We start from the raw sequence: 26,932 nt of genomic DNA, 5'->3' as shown, positions 1-26,932 counted from the left end.
AAAAAAATGAAGAAACATTTTGAGAAAAGGCACATTAAAATGATGGGTATAGTGCCTTCCTGGTGGCGAGGGGTTAAGACACAACCTACAAAGCTATCCACAGCCAATGCAGTACCAGTTCAATCCCCAGCCAGGGAACTACCCACATGGTGCAGCAGACCTCCCTTGTCTCACCCACATGGTGCAGCAGACCTCCCTTGTCTCGTCTGCTGCACCCCTCACCGGTGCACTTCAGTCGTCTGCCTGCTCCCCTCTCTGTCTCTGCTGAATCCTCTACCTCCCCCCACACACCTCTGACTTGTACCCCAGTTCTTGTATGCATAAATAAATAAATCTTTTTTTCATCTTTTTTAATTTTATATATTTTTACATCATTTTTCATTTTTGCACAATGTATGCATTTTCATCTTGGTTATAGTCCCCATACAAATCCCAGCCCCCTTGTTTTGATCCTACTCCCTCCTCTCCCTGCTATAGTGTGTCTCTGGTTTATAGTTGCTTGTTTGGTCTCACTCAGAGCAGGAATTTAGAAAATCTAAATAAGGGACCAGGAAAAAGACTAATTATAATAAAGTAAACATCAAAATCAATAAGCAACTATAAATAAATATATCTTTTTTCAAAAAATAATGGGTATACCAGAAAGGGAAGAGAGAGAAGAAAGGGACACAAAATGTATTTAAAGAAATAATGGAGGAAAACTTCCCAAATCTAGAGGAAAATGATATACAAATCCAGGAAACTAAAAGAACCCTGCCATAACTAGATAAATTAAAACTGGCGCCAAGACAGATAGTAGTGAAATTTCCAAGAGATCAGAACAAAGAAAGATTTCTGAATTTGGGAAGGGGGAAGAAGCAAATAACATAGAAAGGTACCCCTATAAAACTAATATCAGACTTCTTTTAAGAAACTCAATGAGTAAAGAGAGAATAGAATAGCATATTCCAAATAAGTAAAAGGAAAAACTGCCAGCCGTGAATACTCTATCCTACAGATTTTTGAGATATGAGGGGGAATAAAGACCTTTTTAGACACAGAGAAATTCAAGGAGATTGCAAATACTAAGTCACTATCAAAGAAAATTTAAAGGCACTTAATCATCAAAACCAAAAAGAAGAACATATACAAAGAAATGAAAAACAGACTAACCCACAAAAATTAAAAAAAAAAAAATGGCAGCAACAGACTATCACATACCAATATTCACCTTAAACATAAATGGACTAAACTCACAAATTAAAAGATAGAGTTTCGGGGCCTCCCCTGGTGGCGCAGCAGTTGAGCGCTGGGCTGTGAAGCTGCCCACAGCCTCTGCAGCACTGGTTCGATCCCCAGCAGCCGGCGACAGTCCCATATGGCTCTCGTAGACCTCTCCTGCCACGCCTGCTGCTCCCCTCAGCAGTGTATGTCATCAGTCTGTCTGTTCTGTTCCCCAGTCTGGCTCTGGCGAATTGTCTCACCCTCCCAAGCTTCTGAGTGTACCCAGTGCTTGTATAAATAAATAAATAAATATTAAAAAAAAAAAAGATATAGCGTTTCCAGTTGGATCAGGAAACAGAATCAAACATTCTGCTATCTCCGGGAGACACACAAACTGCAAACATAGGCTCAAATAAGGGATGGAAAACAGTCCTGCAAGAGAACAGAACTCCAAAGAAGGCAGGACAGCCATACTATATCAGACAAAATAGACTTCCATTTAGAAAAAGTAACAAAAGACAACGAGGGACACTATATAGTGATTAGGGGGAAAATACAGCGAGATGTTGTAACACTCATCGTTGTTTTGTGCACCAAATGAAGAAGCACTGGAATACATTAACTACTAACAACTCTGAAAACAAACACTGGAAAAAAACACATTTGTGGTAGATTTCAACACCACGTTCTCACCAATGGACAGATCAAGTAGATAGAAAATAAACAAAAATGCGATAGCCTTAAATAGAGAATTAGAACTTATGGCTTCATAGACATAAACAGGGAACTGCACCCCCAAAAAGCAGGATAAACATTTATCTCAAGTGCACATAGAACATTCTCCAAATAGACCACATTCTGTGACACAAAACAAATATCAATAAATTCACACAAATGAAATCATACCCAACACCTTCTCAGAACTTAAAGGTATCAAACTAGAAATCAACTATGAAAAGAAAACATTTTAATATACGGAGAATGAAGAACACACTTTTTTTTTTTTTTAAAGATTTATTTATTTATTTATACAAGCACTGGTTTACAGTCAGAAGCGCGGGAGGGTGAGAGAACTCACCAGAGCCAGAGCAAGGAGCAGAACTGTCAGACCAATGAAATACACTGCTGAGGGGAGCAGCGGGCAGCAGGAGAGTTTTGCGCGCCATGTGGGACTCTCGCCGGTGGCTGGGATCGAACCTAAGTTACAGAGGTGGCAGGCAGCTTCACAGCCCAGCACTCAACCACTGCGCCACCAGGGGAGGCCCGAAGAACACACTTCTGAAAGGCCACTGGGTTAATGAAGAAATCGACGGAGAAATATACAAATACCTTAAGAAAAGTGAAAAGGAGGGTCTCCCTGGTGGCGCAGGGGTTAAAGACAGCACTGTCAAGTTATTGACAGCCACTGCAATGCGAGTTCAATCCCCACCAGAAACCCCCATGGCGCAGCAGACCTCTCCCAGGTTTATTCTAGATTTCAGTTACTCTGGTCAGGTACTGTCATTAAGTGTTTTTTTTTTTTCTTCAGGGACTTAATGTTTCAGAATTTCCAAATGAAGGTTCTGAACTAGAACTTGTTTCTAAAAATATAGTGCATGTATCTACTGGTATATAATTGATTTTATAATGTGTCAACAGAAAATACATTCCTGGTGGTAAGTTTTTCTTAACACACCTGACTTTAATTTTTCTTTTCAATTATTGCCATAAAAGTCCTTATATATGTGTTTGTTACTTCCTTGTGCTCATGCAAGTACATAAGGACAGGGAATTTTCTCTGTTTAGTACATTGCTGTCTCCAAAATGTCTAGAACAGTGAGTCACAGCAATCAACATTTGTTGAATAAATATTTGGACACTGACCACATGTATCAAAGTTAGTACATAAACAAAACAGATTTTACCTCACAGTTTAAGAAAATATAATGACCCTAGCTCCTATAATGCAAGAAAAAGATAATCCGCCCTGTATAACAAATTTTAGACGCTAGACATATGCTCCACAGGAGTCTAGATTAACACAATGTTCAGGTAGTTGTAGAATGTGGTTTACTGTATTATAGCTAACTGTAGAGTAAATGGTTTTCAGGCTCTTCGGCCCTCTCACTGTTAGGACTGCATGCCTGAAGGTGGGCACATGCCTGAAGGTGGGCACCTGCCTTTGTTACATTGTTGTAAGTTATATTGTTTACTTCTGTGGGCCACTGCAGCAGTATTGAGATATTGGCCAAGAAAGGCAGAGGCAGGAGAGAAAAGGGTAGAAAGAAGTCCAGAGAAGTCCACAGTGAAGACTTGCCTGGAGGCTTGACCTGGTTGCTGCACTACATTAAAATCTCAAAAAATGCCTTAGAAAGCCCCCGAGGGCTCCAGGACACTTTTACCCATCTGCTCGGATCATAGATATCCTGCTCTGTGCCCTTCCTGGCACTATATTAACTTAAAATATCCTTCCCTAATTTGTGTTTGGGAAATTTTCTAATATATATGATTAATGGGTGATAATATATAATGTTTCTTTCATGACTTATAATATTCTGGGTCTTCAGAATATTAATTCTATGTGTTATTTCACATCATATTACAATAAACCATAGAAATAAAGTGAATAAAGATTGATATAAAGTGGTACTGACCACAATTAAATCCCTAATACCAGCTAATTTTAAGGCTATTTTTATCTTTCTTCTAAAATGTGAATGAATGAAATCTTTGCTTAGCTAATATTTGGGGGTTAAGTCCCAAATATATATCTGGGTTTTTCTACACAACTTTAAATGGAAATCATTACCTCAAACCAGGATACATTCCTTATCTTGAGAATATCTTGCTAGATAGATTTACTTAAAATTTACTGACTGCTTTTTAATATCACCTGCAGAGGCAGAGCTATCTAACAAAAAACTATAAAAAGTGTCACCAAAAATTGCACCACAGGCATTTCTTGTCTCATGTTTGGTACAAAGGAACTTTAAATTCCAAGAACACTCTTGTCAAAGCAATAGTTTACTAAATGTAGTAATGATCTATCTTGGCATCCAAAACAGGGTACTTGAGAATTAAATAAGCCCTCACCCCAAGATAGCAGGCACATGATTACCCTGCTTCTATAGACCGAAAAGGTCAACTTCTTTCTCACGGTCTGTAATCAGACAGTGTAATCAACTCCTCTAAAGATAAAGTGACTCTATCTGTTACTTAGAATCAGCTGTTTGACCTCAAAAAATACTAAACATGCTAAAATTGGCCTTATTATTTTCTCATTAAAGAAGAAAAAAGTGAAAAAATAAAGTGCCATGAAGTTACATGTTTCTGAAAACTCATTTGTAATGTAAGAAAAGTTGATTAACAAAATCCAAATTAACCCATTTTAGGTTATTTGTCTTAATTAAGGTTGAAATGTACATTTCCAAAGTGTGTTAGAACTCAGATCCAAGCAAAGTAGTCATTCATCTTATTAAAATACAAGTGACTTACAAAAAACTTACCTATTCTCCATATTACTTCAATTCTTTACAAAATTTTTTTGTAAAATCCATATCATAAAAATGTAAATTATAGGGCCTCCCTAGTGGCACACCCCTTGAGCACTGGGCTGCGAAGCTGCCCACAGCCTCTTCAGCGCCGATTTGATCCCCTCCAGGGCTGCCGGCAAGGGTCCTACATGGCGCGCAGACCTCTCCTGCTGCGCCCGCTGCTTCCCTCAGCAGTGTACTTCGTTACTCTGCCTGTTCTGTTGCCCGCTCCAGCTCTGGTGAATTCTCTCTCCCTCCCACGTTTCTGACTGTACCCAGTGCTTGTATCCATAAGTAAATAAATCCTTAAAAAAATGTAAATTATATTGTGTGAGCTTTCAAATGAAAGCAATTACAGAAATAACAAGAACTAGCAATCACCCCAAAATGCTTTTTAAAGCTCTTTAAAATAGATAGTAAATTATTTTGACCTCCTGGTAAGATTAGATTATTAAAAGGAGTAAAATTAAATCATCTCTAATGACCACTACTTAAATTGGTCACATTTTATAGAATGTTATATCCTCTAGGTCTCATATTTTTGATTTAACAAATATGCCTTACTTTTTTGAGCATCCAGATTCTATTTTATGCAGCATAGAATTATTGCTTATCATTGACTACATTGCACTGTTAATGAATCCAAAGCATCATTTCACTGATTTAATAATATCACAGTGCTACTCTCTAGCATCATTATTTTAGACAGCTGAGGAATTCTCAAACAGCATTCTGTTACTACTAAACTGTTTTCTGTCTAAATAGTCATTTTGAAAAGTTGTCTGTACTTTTATAATGGCTCAAAGGAGGAAAAAAAACTTCAGTAAAGAAAATAATCAAAAGAAGAAATAACATTCCAATGTACTGTTTTCAAACTAAAAAGAATGGCAGCATTAAAAAAAAAAAAAAAAAAAACCTGACTAACACTGACTAGAAAAAAGAATTTCTTTATTTATACCCTATATTACAATGACTTCAACAAACTCAATAATGTTTTGGTTTGGAAAACCAATCAACCAATCAATCCTCATTTGTACTCATCTGATGATGCCCCACTGTGCCAGAGGACTTCTGCAACACATTCATGTTGGCAGCATTTGTCTCTCCAGGATAAGCACACAATGTTACTGTAGTAGATTTGTCTTCTCCTGATGTCATTTACACTTATTTCCATGTTCAAGGCAAGAAGTGCCTGCCCCAGATGTATCATTCTAGCATGCTGATTATTTTGAATGAAAAACAACTTAGAAATAGCAGACTCAAGAATGGGAAATTTCCCCTCCTACACCTGAAGGTGGGAGAGAGTCTTATCATCTCAGAGTAGAGCTATGTAAATAATTTTGCAACATAAATTTCTAAGTTATATCTAAACCTAAAAGTTTCTTTGCCTCATCTTTTTTCCCCAAAATTTATCTTCCTCTAAAAACCATTTTACGTTACGTTGCTGAACTGCTGAAAGTTTTCATATTTAATGGACCTCTGTGTGTACAAAATTAAATTTTAATTTCTCATACTAATTCCTCCGTATCAATTTATTTTGAGGTCAACAAGAGGAGCCAAAGGAGGCAAAGGGGAGAGCTGCCAAAAATTTCACTTACATTTCACTTACATTATCATCTTGTTTTTTGGTTTTTTTTTTAAATGCATTTCAACTCCATGTTATGGATTTTTTTAAAGATTTATTTATTTATGTATATAAGCACTGGGTACAGTCAGAAGCACGGGAGGGTGAGAGAATTCACCAGAGCCAGGGCGGGGAACAGAACAGGCAGACCGACGAAATACACTGCTGAGGGGAGCAGCGGGCAGCAGGAGAGGTCTGCGAACCATGTGGGACCCTCGCCGTTGGCCAAGGATCGAACTAGCACTGCAGAGGCTGCAGGCAGCTTCGCAGCCCTGCGCACAACCGCTGTGCCACCAGGGGAGGCCCATCTTGTTTTTGACAAACTCATCTTCACATTTATTGTTAGGGTATGCTAACTCATTTAGTAATGTCACCTTATTCTCATCTATAAAATTATATGATAAGGAGTCATAAAAATTACATATAAAAGCTGAAGCAAAACCCTTTGTGACACTGAGTTCAGTGATGTCTTTGGGTGTTAGACTCCAACAGCAAAGGAAACAAAAGTAAAAATAAACAAATGGGGCTCCATCAAACTAAGAAGCTTCTGCACAGCGAAAGAAATTATTATTAAAATTAAAATACACTGTATTGAATAGGAGAAATTATTTTCACATCCTACGTCAAATTCAGAGCTAATATCCAACACCTACTAAGAACTCATGCAACCCCAAAAAAAAGGAAACAAATAACCCAATCAAAAAAATTGGATAGAATTGCTAAACAAACATTTCTCCAATGAAGAATTTCAGAGAGACAATAACCACATTTAAAAATACTTTTCCTCACTTATCAGGGAAAAATAAATCGAAACCACAATGAGGTACAACCTTACACCAATAAGGATAGTCCATATCAAAAGACCCAAATGACAATTGTTGGTGAGGGTGTGAAGAAAAAGAAACCACAAACCACATAAACTGTTATGGGAATATAGTCTTGTCCAGTCCTTATGGAAAACAGTAAGGAGATTTCTCAAAATATTAAAAATATATTTACCATATAATTCACTCATTCACTCCTTGGGATCTACCAGAAGAATGCAAAATACCAATTCAAAGAGCTATATACACTCCTATGATCATTGCAGCATTATTTTTTTAATATTTATTTATTTATACAAGAACTGGGTAAAAGGGTAGAGGTGCGGGAGGGTGAGCGAATTCACCAGAGAGAGCAGAGAGCAGAACAGGCAGACAACTGAAGACACTGCTGAGGGAAGCAGTGGGCGAGGCAGGAGAGGTCTCCCTGGCCAGCTGGGAATGGAAACCACACAGCAAAGGCTGTGAACAGCTTCACAGCGCAGTGCTCAACCCACTGCGCCCCTGGGGAGGCCCATTGCAGCATTATTAACACAACCCGGTAGTTATGGAAACAACCTAAGTGGCCAATGACAGATGAGTCAATTAGAAGATGTAGTATATATACAAATGGAATAGCCGTGAGTTATTAAACAAAAAGATGAAATCTTGACAATGCAACAGCATGGCTGGAACTTGGGATAGTTATACTAAGTAGAGTATGTCATAGGAGAAATACAAATGCTTTTACTCATATGTGGAATATAGAGAAAGCAAACAAAGGAACAAACAAAATTAAACCAAACCAAACCCTAGAAATCTGACTATAGAATTAAGACTACTGGGGGGGGTATGGAGGAGGGGGTGGATTGTGATGGAGAATTGTGATAGAGAATTATGGATGCCTTGGGGATACATATAGTGTAGTACCATACATCTGAAGAGGTATTTAACTGCACCTCTGAATCATATAGTGTTATAAACCAAAGCAACCCCAATAAAAGTAAAACATAATAAGTGAATAAGTAATAGGGATAATATAATTAAATCAATAAATGCATAAAATAAATTTCCATTAATTAACATATTCGTGGTAATCATTTCACAATGAATATATATTTCAAAATTTGACATTTTATACCGGAACTATGTACAATTTCTATGTGCAATCACACTTAAATCTGAAAAGATATTTGCATAAATTAAAAAATGAGAGCAAAAGAAAGAAAAATGAAAATGTGCCACAACTAAGAGCAATGCTATAATCTCTACAATATAATTACTAATAGGCCACATACTTAGCTCAAATCTTGCTAGCAGCAAATTAGTAAATGTGACTTAAGTAATAGATCATTTTTAGTAACAGCAAGAAAGGTGCATTGAATAAAAGTGCATTGAATGTTCATCATATGCCATGCACAGTGAGTACTTCACAGAAACAAAGCTGCTTATCCTCTCCTAACATGACTGTATTATGGATGACAAAATGGAGGACAGGAAAGACTGAGTTAGTTACCCAAAGATACAGCTAGTCATTGGCAAAGCTGTGGTGCAAACCCAACTATGCCTGACTCCACCATGCACAACTGTAAATACTACACTGAACAGGAGAAATAAAAACTGAAAAAAATGACTTTTGAATGAGACACTTTTAACATTGTATTTCATTAGTGACATATACTAATTAATGACCATGGAGAATCATTTACCTTTCTCATTCTTTGTTTCCTCAAGTATAAATAGTTGCCTCCTTGTAGTGCCAGGAAGTCACCGAAGTCACAGAGCAGATTTTCTATGATTGGAGCAGATGGGTAAAGGAGAGTTCCGGAACGCTCAGTGGCTTATTCAGGATGTTACATGTAGTGCCACAACCAGGTACACAGCAGGCAGAGGTACTGGGAGGCCAGGAGGCCAGCAGGTCTCTTAGCACCCCCTCTTTTTCCTCTTTCAGGGTTCTCTGGCATTCTCTCTCTCTCTCTCTCTCTCTCTCTCTCTCTCTCTCTCTCTCTCTCTCTCTGCTTCTCTTGGCAATATATATACTGCAGCCATGGCCCACAGAAGTAAACAATACAACTAAATATAACAATGTAACAGAATGCAGGTGCCTGTCACCAGGCATGCAATCCTAATGGCAGAAGGGCAGAAAAGCCTGAAAATCATGTACCCTACATTCATTAACTTCTGGTTTGGGAACTTACTGAAAGACAAACACTTAGCACTGTGCCTGTGGTATAAGGGCTTCTATAAATGCTAAACTATAGACTGATTTATTCATTCTCCAAAGACTTTTATGAAGAATAAAGTCTTTAAACTCATACTTCCCTGTAAGTTCATGGGGGCAGCCAGGTGACCAGTTGCGTGGCTTGGAGAAATACAGTAACACAAGGCAGGCAGACTTCCTTTGAATCTCCCTTATTCAGTCTGCAGTCCAAAGCTGTATCTGTTCTGGCCAGACTTCTTATCACACACACTAAATTATGCATTTATTCCCATGTGCCTATTTAACACATGTGAAGTAAGAGACTGTGGATGTTCACTGTTTGCTAGCACACTTGCAGATATCCAAAGCATAATAACTAATATCGTAAGAAATCTTCAGAGGATTCTGTAGATGGTATCCTTTGAATTAGGGTAATTCAGCATGTGAAATTTTCTAGGAACAAATTTTCCGGGTGTAGATTAAAGCAGAGATGCTTGGCTATATATCCTGACCTCTGCCATGGTCAAGTTCAGGAGTGGAATGGACAAGACTGGCTGGCACATGCGCTTTTTGGTATTGGTAATTTTATGGGATAGAGCTATTAGTAAGTGAGAAAATTAAATTCTAATGTTTTCGGGCCTTCCCGGTGGCACAGAGGTTAAAGACACAGCGCTGTCAAGCTATTGGCAGCCACTGCAAGAAGCATTTGATCCCCAGCCAGGGAGCTAAAGCACATGGCACAGCAGACCTCTCCTGTCTAGCCTCTTGCCTGCTGCTCTCCCTTCCGCAGTGTATTTCAATGGTTCTGCCTGTTCTGCTTCCTAACCTGTCTCTGGTGAATTGTCTCACCTCCCTCCCCACCCCCATATCCCTGGCCTACACCCCAGTTCTTGTATGCATAAAATAATTATTTTTTAAAAAATTCTGGCATTTTCTGGTGAAAAAATTAATTAATTAATTAATTATTGTGCCTGAAAGTTCAAGGAAATGTTTTGGAAAAATTGGTATTGTTCCATTTGGAAGACTTGCTTTATGAAAACTTAATTTCAAAACTTTATTTTCACCCTTTTGTGTCACTAACACTGACTCCATGCTGTGATCACCCAATCATAGATTAAGTGGATTGACACTCATAGATCTCCATCCCAACAAGTTAGAGTCACACCAAGGACTGGCATTCCTTGAAACCCCAGAGAGAAACTTCCATCTTATAATTCAGAGAGTCATTCATCAATGTCAGGAACAAAATTCCATGTGGATGCCCTCCTTCAAAACACTGAATTCCCATTTTGCAAGATCTTAGTGAACAAAGGAAAAATTCATGTTTAATGAAGCAATTCCCCTTTGTACACACTTCTTGACAGTTACACCTTGGGGCCACTGAAGCTCTGCTTCATTTTTACCCTTTGACAAAACCCTAAAACAAACATGTTTCAAAGCCCCAAATATAGAAAACGAAAATGTTTTATCCTCTTGCTGATTTCCTGGCATGAGATTGGCTTTCAACAGACATGATACTCAAACTGAAGTATAGTTCTCGAATTTTTTTTAATACTTTTTTTTTTAAATACTGCACTCTTGCTCAAAAATAAAGCTGAATCAATTAAAGCCAAACATATATTTTGGCTTTTCTGGCTTTTGAGGTACAAAATCTTTTTAGCTTAATGCAGTCATACTTCTCTTATGTTGTTTCCCTTGCCCCTGGAGTTCAGTTCCCAAATACAACTTTGCAGTTGTTGTCCAGGAGAGTATATCATCTATGATTGCTCTTAAGTATTTTGTGGTTTCAGATCTTATATCCAAGACTTTTAATCCATTTTGAAATTTGTTTTGTGTGTATTGATTTAAATAATGACCTAGTTTCATTTTTTCACATCCCTGGGATGAATCCTACTTGGTCATGATGGATGAGTCTCTTAATTATATTGCTAGATTTGATTTGCCAAAATTTTTGTGAAGATGTTTGTCAGAGATAAAAGTCAGTAGTGCTTTTGTCATTGCTGTTGTTTGTTTTTTGTGCTGTCCTTGTTTGGTTTAGGGATCAAAGTTATGTTGACCTCATAAAATATGTTTAGGAGCTTTCCCCTTGTAATTTATTGGAAAAGTTTTGAGAATGATGGCTAGTATGTCATCTTTAAAATTTTGTTAAAATTCACTAGAAAAATTATCTAGTCGAGTGCTTTTGTTCCTAGGGGAATTTTTGATTACTCTTTCAATTTTGGCTTAAGCTATCTTATTCATCCTGATTCATTCTTTTTTTTTTTATTTTATTTTTATATTCCCCATACCCATATAATTGCAACCCCCTTATTTTGACCCCAAGCCCTCCTTTCCCCGCCCCCCAACTCCCACAGTGTGTCTCTGGTTCATAGTTGTTTGTTGATTTTGATTTTTTTGTTCTTATAGTTATTCTTTTTCCTGGTCCTGATTCATTCTTAGAAGGCTGCATGATTCTAAAAATTTGTTCATTTCTCTAGATTGTCCAATTTGTTCGCATAAAGACGTTCATGGTAGTCTTTATGAATTTTTGTATTTCTGCAGCATTTGCTGTCATTTTGCCTCTTTTATTTTTGATTATTTTTGGTTCCACTCTTCTTATTAAATCTAGCTAGTTAAGGGTTTTATCAATTTTGTTTAACTTTTCAAAGAAACAATCTTGGTTTCATAGGTCTTTTGCTTCATATTTTTATGTCTATTTCATTTATTTACACTCTATTTTTTTTATTTCCTTCCATCTGATTTTTAGTTTCATTTGTTTTTTTGCTAGTTTTTCACATGTAAAGATAGATAGTTTGTGAGGGTTTTTTTTATTATTATTATTGCTATGGGCATGTATTGCTCTGTACTTCCACTTAATACTGCTTTGAGTGCGTCTCAAAGGAGTTTTTTTATTTCACATTTGATTTCTTCATTGGTCCAGCATTTATTATTTTGAATAATAAAATCTGTTAAAATCGGTTAATTCTCTACAAGTTTCTTTTTTTCTGGGTTTCCCTTTTTGGTTGACTTCTAGGTTTAAATGATTTTGATCAGGAAATATCCTTGGTATAATTTCTATTTTCTTATATTTTGAGACTTGTTTTGTGCCCCAGCGTATGATCCATTCTTGATAATGTTCAGTGTGCACTTTAAAAGAATGTGTATTCCGGGGCCTCCCCTGGTTGCACGGTGGTTGAGCGCTGGGCTGCAAAGCTGCCCGCAGCCTCTGCAGTGCCGGTTCAATCCCCAGCCGCTGGTGAGGGTCCCACATGGCGCACAGACCTCTCCTGCCATGCCTGCTGCTCCCCTCAGCAGTGTATTTCGTCAGTCTGCCTATTCATCTCCCCTCTCTGGCTCTGGTGAATTCTCTCACCCTCCCGTGCTTCTGACTATACCCAGTGCTTGTATAAATAAATAAATAAATCTTTAAAAAAAATTTTGTATATTCCTTTCCTTGGGGATGGAAGTCTCTGTAAATGTCTATTAAGACCTTCTGATACGTGACTTCACTTAAGGCCAATATCCCTTCATTATATCTTTTTGTGGATGATCTATTATGTAAGTGTTATGTTGAAATTACCTACCATTAGTGTGTTGCTTTTGATGTGTCATGTTAGGTCTGTTAATAGTTGTTTTTATATATTTGGGTGAACATCTGTTGAGTGTGCAAGTGTTGATTATATCTTCTTAATGAATTGTTCCCTTGAACATTATATAGTACCCATCTTTGTCCATGATCACCTCTTTTGGAATAATTTTTCAAAAATGAGAATAGCAGTTTCTGCTTTGTTCTCTGCCTTACGGGCTTGAAATACTTTGGCCCAGATTTCACATCAAGTCTATGTTTCCTTAAGATCTGAAGTGAGACACAAGTGTGCATAATAGAGATGGATAGTGATTTTTATTCACTGTCATCTTATGTCTTTTAATTGGTGATTTCAGATAATTCTGAACTTAGGGGAATTATTGATAGATGAGGTTTATTTACTATCATTCTATCTTTTGGTTTTTGGTTGTTTAATTTTGTTGTTGTTTCTTTTTTATGTGTTTCTATCTGCTTTTTTATTTACATGAGTTCTCCTGTTGTTTTTCTCAGTTTTTTTTTTCCCCATGTTTTTCTATTCTGTGGTTTTGCTTGTTGGTTACCATATGGATCGTATCTCATTCCCTTCATCTCAGATTGGATTGGTGTTGACTTATTGTCATTTGACTGAGCAGGTTTTGTCTTTTTTTCTTCTATTTAGTGTTTTGTTGTTGTTTTGTATTATTCTAACTTATACTTCTAACTCTGTATTACTATTATCACCTTGCTCAAGGTTTGGTGTTCTTCACATTTTTCTTATAGAACTCCTTACATTATTTCTTGTAGGTTCAGGTCTGGTGGTGGTAAACTACATAAGTTTTGTTTGTCTGGGAAAGCCTTTATTTCTCCACCATTGCATGATAATATCATATCATTGCATGATAATTTCATAGGATGGAATATTCTTGTGGGGCAGCTTTAGTCTATTAGGATTGTAAGTAACTCATTCTATATTATTCTAAGCTTGAGACTGTCTGTTGAAAAATCTGATGAAAGTCTGATTGAGGTACTCTTGTATTTTAGATTATTTTTCTCTAGCAGTCTAATATTTTCTCTTTATCTTTGACTTGTTAATTTAACAATTTGTTTTTGTTGACGGGCATTTTGCATTTAGTAATTTTCATTTGAATTTTTATCCTTAGGTTTGGGGAGTTCTCAGTTTTTTTTTTCTGTTGTTTTGTTTTTTTTAAGCACAATTTGTTTACGTACTGGGTAGTGTTCTGGAAGCATAGGATTTCCCATCTCACAAGTAGTCACAGTAGTGCACCCACTAAAAAAGTGCATATATTTCTCCAACATCATCCACTGTACTCTTGCCCCACCTTTTCCTCTCCCCTCTCCCTCTGTATCCCCTCTGATAGACTAAGTTCTGTGGTCTGATAACAAGGGTCTGACCATTTGTTTGGTTTCTCTATATTCCACATAAAATCAATACAATGTAATACGCAGTATTTGGGTCTCTCCTTCTGGTTTATTTTGGTTGTATAATCCCTTCCAGCTATATTCATACTGACCAAAACTGGCATGAATTTTTCTTTATTGGTAGCTGATTAGTACTTCATTGCATAGATATACCATATTTTCTTGATCTGTTTTGGGACACTAAGCTTGTTTCTATATCTCGTTTCTATGGGAGTGCAGATTTCCTTTCAAATTACTGCTTTTGTATACTTCAGATAGATACCTAGAAGTAGAATTGTTCAGTTGTATGGAAGATTCATTTTTAATCTTTTGAGAAGTCTCCATATTGTTTTCCATAGGGTCCATACCAGTCTACATTCACACCAAAAGTACAAGAAGGTTCCTTTTTCTCCATACACTCAAGAGCACTTGTTTCTGGTCTTTTTGATATGGGCCATTCCACTGGTATAATGTACTATTTCATTTTGAGGATTCGATTTGCATTCCCTGATGATAAGTGATGATGAGTATTTTTTCCTGTGCCTGTTATCCATCATATGTCTTCTTTGGGGAAGTGCCTATTTCTCTCTTCTGCCCATTTTTAATTGGGTTATTTGTTTTCTTTTTGTTGAATTGTATGAAATTTCTGTAGATCTTTGATATCTGTACCTTGCCAGATGTATGGTGCAAATATTTTCTCCCATTTAATAGGTTGTGTCTTTGTTTTAATTTCTTTGTGTGTAGAAGCTTTTTAGTTTGACATATTCTCAATTGTTTATATTCTCTTTTGTTTTCTTTGCTGCTGTGGATGAATCCACAAAGACAGAACTTCAGCTTATATTCCAGTCCATATTCTTAGGTCCCTTTTCAAAATTTAACTGTATATGTAGGCGTGGATTTATTTCTGGGCCCTCATTTCTACTCCATTGGTCTGAATGTCTGTTTTTGTTTAAGTAACATGTGATGTGATTTCAATTATGATTTTTAGTAGTCTGAAAACTGCAAGTGTGAGACCATCATTCTTCCTCTTCTTTTGTCAGGATTGGTTTTGGTTATTTAGGTCTTCTGTGATTCCATATGAATTTCAGTAATATTTATTCAATTTTATTGAAGAATGCCATTGAGATTCTAACTGGGATTGCATGGAATCTGTATATTGCTTTGGTTTTGACAATGTTGATCCTTCTAAACCATGAGCAGAGAATATCATTCCATTTCTTGTCTGTTCTTCTATTTCTTTTAACAATGTTTCATAGTTTTCTTTGTATATATCCTTTATATCCTGTGTTAGGTTAACTAATAGTTATTTAGTTGTTTTTGTGTGATTGTAATTCCAATCATTTTCTTTTTTTTTTTTTTTTTTTTTTTTTTGTGTTAACAGAGGACAGACTCTTCAGTTTATGGTTTGTTCAATCATTTTCTTAATTGTTCTGTCTTCTATCTCATTGTTTCATATAGGACGGCAACTGATTTTTTACATGGCCTTTGTAACCTGCCATTTTGCTGAACTGCTTTATTGCTTTAATTAGTTTTTCAGTTTTCAGTTTAATTAGTTTTTCGGTGCAGTCTTTAGGGGTCTTTTTATATTATCATGTAATCTGCAAATAATGGTAGATTTTACTTCTTATTTCCCAATTTGGACTCATTTTATCTTTCTCTTGTCTAATTGCTCTAGCTAGGATTTCCAAAACTATGTTGACTAGTAGTGATGACTTCATCCTATGTGGTTTATATTATGTTAACACAGGTTTGTCCCATTTATCCCCAGTTTTTCTAGGATTTTCATCAAAAACAGATGTTGAATCTTATGCTTTCTCAGCATCTCTTGATATGAACTTATAGTTTTCATTTTTCTTTTGATGTGGTAAATTACATTGATTAAATAAGGACAATGAGCCATTATTGTGTCTGTGGTATAAGTCCCACTTGGTCATGATGTATAACCCTTTCAACGCTAAGATTATTATTATAGATTCAGTTTGCGAAGGTTTTATCAGGGATTTCTGTGTCTGTGTTCATTAGGAAAAGTGGTCTGCAGTTTTCTTTTTTGTGATGTCTTTGTTTGGTTTTGGTATTAGACTAATGTTTGCTTTTTTAAATTTTTTTAAATTAATGTTGTATCATTATTTTACCTCCTTCATTTTTTTGGTAATATAGGCTTTCTCCCCTCAGGTGAGGTCACCAATATTTTCTAAACACCAAAGCACCTATAGTTCTCTACCACAGTCCATTGTGCTTTCCCCCCACTTTTTTTTCTACCTTCCCTCCTTCCCTCCACCTCCCTCTCCATTCCTGGATCTGTGGTCAGTTCTCAAGGGTCAATTTTAAAGTTTATTTCTCTGGTCCTCTGTTTGGTTTCTCTACATTCTACCTATAAGTAAAAACATATGTTTTTTATCTTTCTCCTGGCCCAGTTCACTAAGGATAAAACCATCTAGTTCCATCCATGCTGCTGCAAATGACATGAGTTGAGTTCATCTTTTTTCACTGCTGAGTAGTGTTGCATTGTGTGTGTATATGTACATGTATGTGTTTATACACATACACACACACACACAAATATATGGAAACAACCTAAATGCCCAAGAACAGGTGAGTGGATCAATAAGATGTGGTAAACATATATATATATATATACGCCACCAGGGGAATATATATAATATATATATTTATATATTTAAATATATATATATATTTACCACATCTTATTGATCCACTCACCTGTTCTTGGGCATTTAGGTTGTTTCCATATCTTGGCTATTATATGTAGCACTGCCATAGACATTAGAGTGTATGTTTCCTTTCAAATTAGTGTCGGGGATCGAACCTGCACTGCAGAGGCTGCAGGCAGCTTTGCAGCCCAGAGCTCAACCGCTGCGCCACCAGGGAGGCCCTCATTGTGGTTTTGATTTTGTGGTTTTGCATTTCCCTGTGGTTTTGCATTTGCATTGTGGTTTTGCATTTCCCTGATGATAAATGCTGATGAATATTTTTTCATGTGCCTATTGCCCACCTGCTTGTCTTCTTTGGGGAGGTTCTTTAGTTCTTTAGTTCTTCTACCCATTTTTTGATTGGTTTGTTGTCTTTTTCTGAGTTTCTTTTTTTTTCATTTTTTTGAACTCCTTGTAGTTCTTCAATATCGGTCTCTTGTCAGATGTACAATATGCAAATATTTTCTTACAGTCTGTAGGGGGCCCTTTATTTTGATTATTATCTCTTTTGATGTACAGAAGATTTTTAGTTTGATGTAGTCCCAGTTGTTTATTTTCCCCTTGCTGCTGGATATGCATTGACAAGGATATTTCTGGAGTTTATGTCATGAAGAGTTTTACCTCTGTTTTCTTCTATGTATTTTATGGTTTCAGGTATTACATCCAAGTTTTATCCATTCTGAGGTGTTTCAATGTATGGTAAGATAGTATACTAGATTCATTCTTTGAATACAGTACTCCAATTATACAAGCACCAAATTTTGAAGAAGATTTCCTTGTTCCAGTGTATATATTTTTCTCCTTTGTGGTAGTTTAGTTGTCCATAGATATGTGGTTTTATTACTGGACTCTCAACTTTTTCCCATTGGTCTGAGTGTGTGTTTTTGTTCCAGCATCATGTTGTCTTAATAATTGTGACTTTATATTATAGCTTGAAGTCCAAAATTGTGATACTTCGATTTTCCCCTTTTTAGTCAGTAGAGCTTTGGGCTTTCTGGCTTTTATGTGATTACATATAAATTTCAGTAATCTGTGTTTGATTTCTTAGAAGAATGCCATTTGGATTACATGATTGCATTGAATGTGTAGATTTATTTGTGTAGGATCACAATGTTGATGGTGTTGATTCTTACCATCCAAGGGCAGGGAATATCTTTCCATTACATTGTATTGTCTATTTCTTCTAACAATGTTTCGTACTTTTCCTTGCATAAGTCCTTCTTTAATAGGTTTATTCCTAGGTAGATAGGCAGGTAGGTAGGTAGGTAGGTAGGTATTTGTATTTATTTTTGGTGAGATTGTAAATGGGATGGCTTTCTTAATTTCATATTCTAGTTTATTGTTTGAATACAGAAAGGCAACTGATTTTTGTGTATTGATTTGTATCCTGCCACTTTGCTGAACTTGTTTATTATTTTCATTAGTTGATCCATGGAGTCTTTGGGTTCTCCATATACATTATAATTTCATATGCAACCAATGAGTTTTACTTCTTTCCCAGTTTGGATTAATTTTATAGCTTTCTCTTGACCAATTGTTTTACCTACAACTTCTAATACTATGATGAATAGCAGTGGTGAGAGTGGGTATCCAACCTTATACTAGATCTTAGTCGAAAGGCTTTCAATTTTTCACCACTGAATATACTAATTATAGCTTTTTCATATATGGCTTTTATTATATTAATATTTTCCATTTATCCCAAATTTTTCTAGGATTTTAATTATCAATGGATGCTCAAGCTTACAAATTCTTTCTCAACACCTATTGACATAACCATGTGTTTTTTTTCTTTTCTTGCATTCATTGATTTTTGGATGTTGAACTATCCTGTGTTACTTGTATAAATCCCACTTGGTCATAGTGTATAATCTTTTTACAGCATTGTTGGATTTATTAAGAATTTTTGCATTTTATTCATTGGGTAGATTAGTTTAAACTTTCTTTGTGAAGTATTTGTTTGGTTTTGTTATTAGCATGATGTTGGCCTCATAAAAATGTGTTTGGAAGAATTCTTTCTTTCTCATTTTATGAAATAGCCTGAATAAGATAGGTTCATCTTTGAAGTTTGGTAGAATGTGCTTGTAATTTCACCTTATCCTGGAATTTTGCTTTTTGGAAGAATTTTGATTACTGTGTCAATCATCTTACTTATGTTTATTTTTTTTTCAAGTTTTCTGTGCCTTCCCCCTTCAGTCTTGGATGGCTATATCCTTAAGAATCTGTCCATCTTGTCTAGGTTGTTGAATTTATTGGCATATAAATTTTAATATCAATCCTTATTATTCTCTGAATCTACAGTGTCTATTGTCACCTCTGTTTTCATTTTTTATTCTATTTATTTGAGTTTTCTTTCCTTTTTTTAGTGAACCTGCTAAATGTTGGTCTATTTTTTAAATTTTTTTTAAAAAAATAGCTTTTGGTTTCATTGATATTTTGTATTGTCTTTCTCATTTCTATTTTATTTATTTCTTCTCTAATATTTACTATTTTCTTCTTTCTACCAGCTTTTGGATTTTTTTTGTTCTTCTTTTCTTCTTCCTTGAGATTAGAGACAGGTTTCTTTATTTAGTGTGTTTCTAGTTTCTTTTGTGACCTTGTATTGCTATATGCTTTCCTCTTAGACTGCTTTTGCTGTGCCCCATGTATTCTGAAATGTTGTGTCCTCATTATCATTTATCTTAATATTTTTTTCTTTTTTGATTTTATTAACCCAGTGGTTGTTCAGTAGTGTGTTGCTCATATTAGTATTTCTCAACATATTAGTATTTCTTTGTTTTCTCTTTGAAGTTGATTTCTAGTTCTGGACCTTTGTGTTCAGAGAAGAAACTTGGTATGGTTTCAATATCCATGAGTTTATTTATGCTTGCCTTGTGACACAGTATGTGGTCAATCTTAGAGAATGAGCCATGCACACATAAGAAAAATGTGTATTCAGCTTTTTAGGAGTGCAGTACCCTATATTAGTCCTATGTTGTATAGCTCTTTGTTTAGGGAGATTTTACCCTTATTTTCTGTATCATTGACCTGTCCATTGTTGAAAGTGAGTTCTCCAAACTCCTATGTAATTTTTCCAGTGTCTGTTTTCAGATTTGATTGCAATTTTCTGATGTATTTTGATGCTCCTTTGTTTGGTGAGTATATATTGATGAGTGTTATGTCTTTCTGTTGCATTGTTACCTTGATCATTATATAATGTACATGCCTCTCTCATTTTACCTTTCTAAGTTAGAAGTTTATTTTATCCACTGTGATAAATATGGCTGTTCTTGACTTTTTTTTTGGGGGGGGGACTTTTGCTTGTGAAATTGTTTTCCAGTCCTTTAATTCAGTCTATGTTTATGCTCAAATTCTATATCTTTCATATAGTTCTCTGCACTATATGTATTCTGATATCCTTTGCTTCCAAAGCATATGTGTTGTCTAATTTGCTTTCATAATGATTGGGACTCTGTGGCTTTATTTGTTTCTCTTCTTTTTTTAACTTGGAGGCAGGTGAGGGAGGCGGGAGAAACTGGATCCCAAAGATTCAGTCTCAGTTCTGTTGAGAAGTGATAGCTGCTCCAGGCAAAAATGTCTTTTCTACTCTCTCTCCAAAGCAAACGTCATTAATTGCTTCAAGGATCCTAGATAAATTGCTGTTCCCCTATGCATTATGGGGTACATGCCACAAGGCAAAGGCAAAGTGTTAAGGTCTGAAAGATGTGGCAGTTTTCTGTCTAGCATCTCCCAATTGGGAGGGATAGGGTGCTCTATCACCTGCACTGTAGGCAACCAGACTCTCCAAAATTGAATCAAGAAATCTGAATGTGTACATGCCCATCTGCACTATGAAAATGAAATGTTCACTACAAAGATTCACCACACCAGTATGTGTCAGGACCCCATCCTGTTCTGACAATTGGAATGGCCATTGCCCTGACCACACTTCTCTTGCTTCTTCCCTTTAGTTCTCACAGCAAAGCACTGGCCTCAGTGTAAAATCTCTGTCAGAAAGTCCCCCCGTGCCTGGCAAGAAACTTTTGAAAATTTTTGTGACCAAACTTTAGTTTAACTATTATCTTTTGGTTGTGCTTAATGGGATGGTTATTCCAAGTATCCCTACCCAACCATGTACAGATTGAGGTAAAACCCAATGAGCTTTTATTTTTGTCTTCCTCATTGTATCAGTTAGGAATGATGTTGGCTGAAAATTACAGAAAATCTGCATCAGGCCCACCCACATCCATGGACTTTTCCCACAGAAAGTCCAGGGGAGGCTATTCAGTAGCATTCAGCAGTGTCAACAGGGATAATATTTTTGATTTATATTCCTTATCATGTAGTCATCATATTCATCATGATAAAATAAAAGACTTTTTAAAAATCTAGAAGGAATAAGAAAGAATGAACATATCAGCTAAATCTTCCCCTCCATTTTAAAATGATGCTTTTGACTCCTGTTCTTGCATTTCACCTTGGAACAGTGTATTTTCCCTGAAAGCAAGACTTGAGTTAAAGACTTTCATGCATGAAATTGATTTGAGAAGATGATCCCTGACAGTAGGCATGAGGCGAGTGCACAGGTATGAAGGAGAAGCTGAGACAAGGATTTATTCTCCATTTGGCTGTTGCCAATGGTGATCTATGTATACAAGACAAAAGGAGAAAGTTCTATTCATCAGTATTAAACTCCTGTTATTTACAGGTGGCACTATGTAAGTTTATGTCCCCCATCTCCTCTCATGTTGTGGTATCTGAGAAGCACCACAGCAGGAAATAGAAAGTGAGTGACCCAGGCTTGCAACACAGGTTCACAGGTTGTGTGGATATAATCAATACCTGTGTACCACTTCTAGCTACAGAGCAGATGAAATAAGAAAAGTGGCTCAGAGAAAATGAAGCACTGCAAATGAATGGGGCCCTATAAGTCTCAGATATCAGACATTCAAGCCTCTGTAGCAGCAGGAAAGTAAAGGAACATGAGCGCTTTTAGACAGGCCCATTGCCATCCTGAAGAATACAACCAGAAAAGAAAGCCACCAACCAAATCCTTTGCTAACCATAAAGAATTTTTCCAAAATGTATGGCCACCTAAAGCAAAGTGAAAGTAATGCTGAATACATTTTGTCTTAAATTGTTGTCCATTGAGCAAATGAACTACAAGTTATTTTTATCACTGCTTCTGATTTAATTCTCTAAGTAAGATAAAACAGATCAGTCTCTTCTCTTAGAAGGGTTGTTGGTGTAAGTGACCTGAGTAAACAAGACCTGCTTGGAAAAACTTGAGCCTGAGTAAATGATGCTCAGGAAGGAAACAGACATGGATTGTCCATGAGGACCCCAACTCCACAACCATAGGTAGTCATTGGGTTAGGGAGTACCTACCTGGGGAGCAGGCTAGGAATGGATAGGTGGAGTTTCTCAGATTTCCATCTTTAGCCTGGACCCAACAGAGTGACCTCCATTTTTTGTGAGTGACTAGAGTCAAGGAGGGTCAGTGTCATTGGCCACAGTGGAAATTACGTAAAACAAATACAAATTACCTATAACTCAATTACACATTTTTCAGCATTAAATTACTATGATTTTCTATTCAGAAAAGATGGCAACCACCAATTGTGGACTAAGAAAGAACAACCAGAGTTAAAACTTAATGGTTTGCCCTTACCTGTATTTGCATAAATTGTTCTAAAAGGGCACATTTTTTACTTGCTTACCAATCACATTTGCTTCAGTTATATTTTTAATAGAATTTCTTTGAAAAGCATATTATAATATGCCTTTTCATGTGCTAACAAAATCAAAGGTGAACAAATACGTTTGAGGTGTCTCATTATACAATTTTCACTGACAGCTCATAACACACCCAAAGGATTGGAGGTTTTCACTTCTTTATACATAAATGTATTTGGAAATTCTTATGTTGATTATCCCTGCTTTAGTTCCTCTATTTAGAAGCTGGTTGTGCATCTTTCTCTAGGTTCCTGTCATGTCAGTTTTAAAGTCCAAGAACTAAAGACAGGCTTTATCTGAGTTTGGGAGACTATTTGTAAAGAAGAAAATTGTTGGGAAAAAAACATTTCTGTAAAATTTTTCTTTGCATCTGAATTGTTACAAACTTTTGTTTAATCCTGTAAGTTTTATTACATTTGGAAGATGTCTTTGTAAATGTGAGGTTTAAGTTAATTTCTATTTTCCTATTTTACTGTCAGATGTTATTTATAAAAGAGATATTATTTATAAATCAGGTTTGTAAATAACAAATCATGGAACTTATAATAGTCACATGAAAATAAACATGTTGTTTTCTAAGAATTTATTCATATTTTATTTTTATTCATCAAAATTCAACAAGATTTGTATTATATTCATATTTTATAGGTATTTTGGGTATTTTATGAGCATAATAAGAGATGAGCCCTTGTTACAGATGTATCTCAGTGAAAGAGGGAGGAACATCACAACACAATGAATAGGTGCCATTTTTCCTGCTCCCACTTACATGAATTTCCTTGGACTATAATTCCCAGCCTCTCATCCTGAAAAGGGAACAGCTGGAAAAGAGCGAAGTGGAAAGCATGTATGTAAATGGATGTGGAATGAAGAAGGAAAGAAAGACACTAAAAAAGGAAAATGTGGAGAGATATTTGGAAAGGGAGATGTGGAAAGATGTGGGTGAGAGGTCAAGAAGCTGTTCCTGGGACTTTTATATTTTGGTTAAGCCAATGTCTCAGCTCTCTGGAGCCTGCTTAACCTCTTTTGTATGGTTTCCCACAAGAAGGTGCCTTGGATTCATGGCTAGTTTTTTGGTTTTTGTTTTTAAAGATTTATTTATTTATTTATACATGCACTGGGGTACATTTGGAAGCACGGGAGGGTGAGAGAATTCACCAGAGCCAGAGCAGGGAGCAGAGCAGGCAGACAGATGAAGTACACTGCTGAAGTACACAGCAGCAGGCATGGCAGGAGAGGTTTGCGCGCCATGTGGGACCCTCACCAGCGGCTGGGGATGGAACCGGCACTGCAGAGGCTGAGGGCAGCTTTGCAGCCCAGCGCTCACCTGCTGTGCCACTGGGGAGGCCCATATGGCTAGTTTTATAGACCTCAGCTGCTGCATTTTGGGTTAAGCCTGTCCGGCTGGACATATGGCCCAAGAGGATGGTAATTTTTGTAATTTTATTTGAAATTCTTTCTTCACTCTCTATGCAATCAATTCTATTAAATTTTTCACAGTAATCGTCTGTTCTCTTTGCCTCTGTGGAATAGGTGATCAGACCCTCTTTTAGAGGATGTACTCAAAAGTTTGGGGCCCCTGGGTACCTCTCAGTTGAACACTTAAATTCTTACTTAGTAATCCCTAATTCAAGTGAAATTAATTCAACAACCAACTATCAAAAATTGGATGCACTTTCCACTTTCCAGACATTTATTTTGGTGACACAATAAGGACTAGACATCAAACATCACCCTTACAGCTGCATGTTATCGGACAGTATATTTTTCATAGAGCTTTTTGCTATTGCCGCCTAGTTCCCATTGCCTTGGAACAATTTCACACTGTGGGCAGCCTGTAAACATGCAGATAAGAATGAGTATTCGATATTGCCAAATACAACAAAGACTCTGGCACAGGCAAGGACTTATTTCATTTCACTCCAGAAACTTATCCCAGCATGGCCCCAGGGTATCTCTGCATTAAAGGAAACTTGCAAGTGGTAAGATGCAGAAAGAGCCAAAGCTTATATCTCAGAGTCCACAAAGCCTGAGAAAAATTCATCAGAGCCCCCTGACTGGGTCCACATTCACTGAGAAGAAATAAGCACTGACATAGAGCTTCAGTCACAGTTGATTTCCAATCTATAGACTACCTATGGCAGATAAGTGCCTCAGAGTTGCCATCTGACAAGTTTCACACAGCACTGAAAAATGATCACAAACCACAAAATGAAACAACTCTTTGCATCCAAGAATTCATGTCCATAGCTGTGATATTTTGATTGAAAATATAAAGGTATTTGGTCTTTGTCCTGTGCCTGGCACACAGCCTCTCAAACCCTTTGGGAATCCAACAACAAGATTAGAGGGTTGGGACTTTCAATCCATGGCTTCAGCCCCCATTATGGATTTTCTGAAAGGAGAGAGAGGCTTCCCCTTTTCTGAAAGGGGAGAGAGGAAAATCACCAATGTCCAATGAGTGAATTAGCTGTGCCTACATAGCTAAATCTCAAGGAATTTCAAAAGAAGGGTGATCAGATCTGGTTGATGAACTTATAAAGGTCTTAGAGGGTCATGTACCTCAAGCTCCTTCTTCATCCTTTATACATTGTCATCTGCATCTCTTCCATCTGGCTGTTCTAGGGTCATATCCTTCTATAATAAACAGATCATCTAGTTAGTAAAAACTGTTTTCCTCAGTTTTGTCAGCTGTTCTAGAAAACTCCTCAAATCTGAGGAATAAGTTGTGGGAAACTCTGATTTATAGAATAGACATGAACAGCCCCAAATTATCTTCCAAACTCTGGTTAACTATCTCCAATGGCTACTAAACACTTTTGCTTATCTGTCTCATACTCAACAAATACCAAAATGAAACAGCAATCATCATAGTCTTTCCTATAAATCTGCTGTAGCTCTGCCATCCAACGAGAGGCTAAGGGAAGGTCAAACTACTTGGAAATTTGTCTATTTTGGACTCTTTCCCCACTAGACACCCACACATTTTTTCATTTCAATCATTAAATTCCTCCATGTCCCCATACTTTGCTGCTATCTTACTTTTGGTATATATCCTCTATTTATTTTGTTATTCCTAGTGAATCATACCTGATTCCCTGCTACCAGTTTTGTTTTTTCCCATCTACTCCTTCAGTTGTCATCCAAAGTAAATTTTCTGTAAAAACAAATCTAATTGTGCCACTTCCCTATATAATTTTTTAGTGGGTTCTATTTGACTCAGGGAAGAGACTAGACATCAGCCACCACAACAACGTCCCCTATAGGCAGAGGTGAGTAGAACCTTTCTACAGGTCACCTCGCCACTGTGGGGACTGACATAGCCCAAAAATTACTTAGGGAAGCTTTATCTGAAAGCTCTAGCTCCCTGTCTCTCTATTTCATCACCTTAGACTCCCCAAGTATTCTTATGAGTGCTGCCGTCTCTGAACCTTTGTATACAATTGATTAGACTTCCTACATTACTCCTTACCCCCTTGCCTGGTTTCTTCCCCCATAACTGCTCATCTCATCCAAGAATTGGACTCCTCTTGTAACAAGGTGGTTCCCAGGGAAAAGGGAGGTTCCAGTGCCCTGCCCCACCCAAGGGACAGTAGAGGTCAGGTGGAGAAAAGAGAAGCTGGAGAGGAAACTGGAGGAAAGAAGCAAGAAAGTTAGAAAGCAACAAGGAGACCTGGAGGAGGCACATGGAACAGAAGTGAAGAAACTACTCTTGCTTCTTGGTCTTGGACTGGAGACCCATGGGGAGGTTAAAAATAGCTTTTCTGTTTTGTTTTATTTTTAATTTTTTATATTATTTTTTTAATTTTTATATCATTTTTCATTTTTAAACAATATTTGCTTCCCCCCAACCCCTCAGGTGTAGTCCCCATAGAGTTTCCTTCACCAATGCACCCATGCACCATCACCTCAGTGCCCCGTCCTCCCCTCTCTGATCCCTCTCCCTCCTCCTCCCCTGCAGTATGTCTATGATTTATAATTGTCTGTTTTTGCTTTGTTGTGTTTTGTACTGTTATTATTTTTTACACTGATGTCTTATTGGGTTCCCCTATATTCCTGCCATAAATGAAACCATCCAATAGTTTTCTTTTTCCTTCTGGCTTATTACACTGAGCATAATGCCTTCTAGTTCCATCCGCATTACTGCAAATGGCATGAGTTTATCTTTTACGATTGCTGAATAATATTCCATTGTGTATATGTA

At 36.7% G+C, this 26,932-nt stretch overlaps 1 protein-coding gene and 1 pseudogene across 2 annotated transcripts in view; one reads left to right on the top strand and one right to left on the bottom strand.

Moving 5' to 3' along the window:
• PXDNL (peroxidasin like) overlaps positions 1 to 26,932 on the bottom strand; it is a 628,077-nt gene that overhangs the window by 504,737 nt on the left and 96,408 nt on the right. The window lies entirely within an intron of this gene.
• Positions 1 to 26,932, top strand: part of LOC119249858 (SCY1-like protein 2) — a 68,508-nt pseudogene that overhangs the window by 7,861 nt on the left and 33,715 nt on the right.

Source organism: Talpa occidentalis, unplaced genomic scaffold (assembly GCF_014898055.3).
Source record: "Talpa occidentalis isolate TD23 unplaced genomic scaffold, MPIMG_talOcc4v2.1, whole genome shotgun sequence".
Taxonomy (NCBI): Eukaryota; Metazoa; Chordata; class Mammalia; order Eulipotyphla; family Talpidae; genus Talpa; species Talpa occidentalis.
The sequence above is the reverse complement of the archived record's forward strand: the minus strand, read 5'-3'. Positions and strand labels throughout refer to the sequence as shown.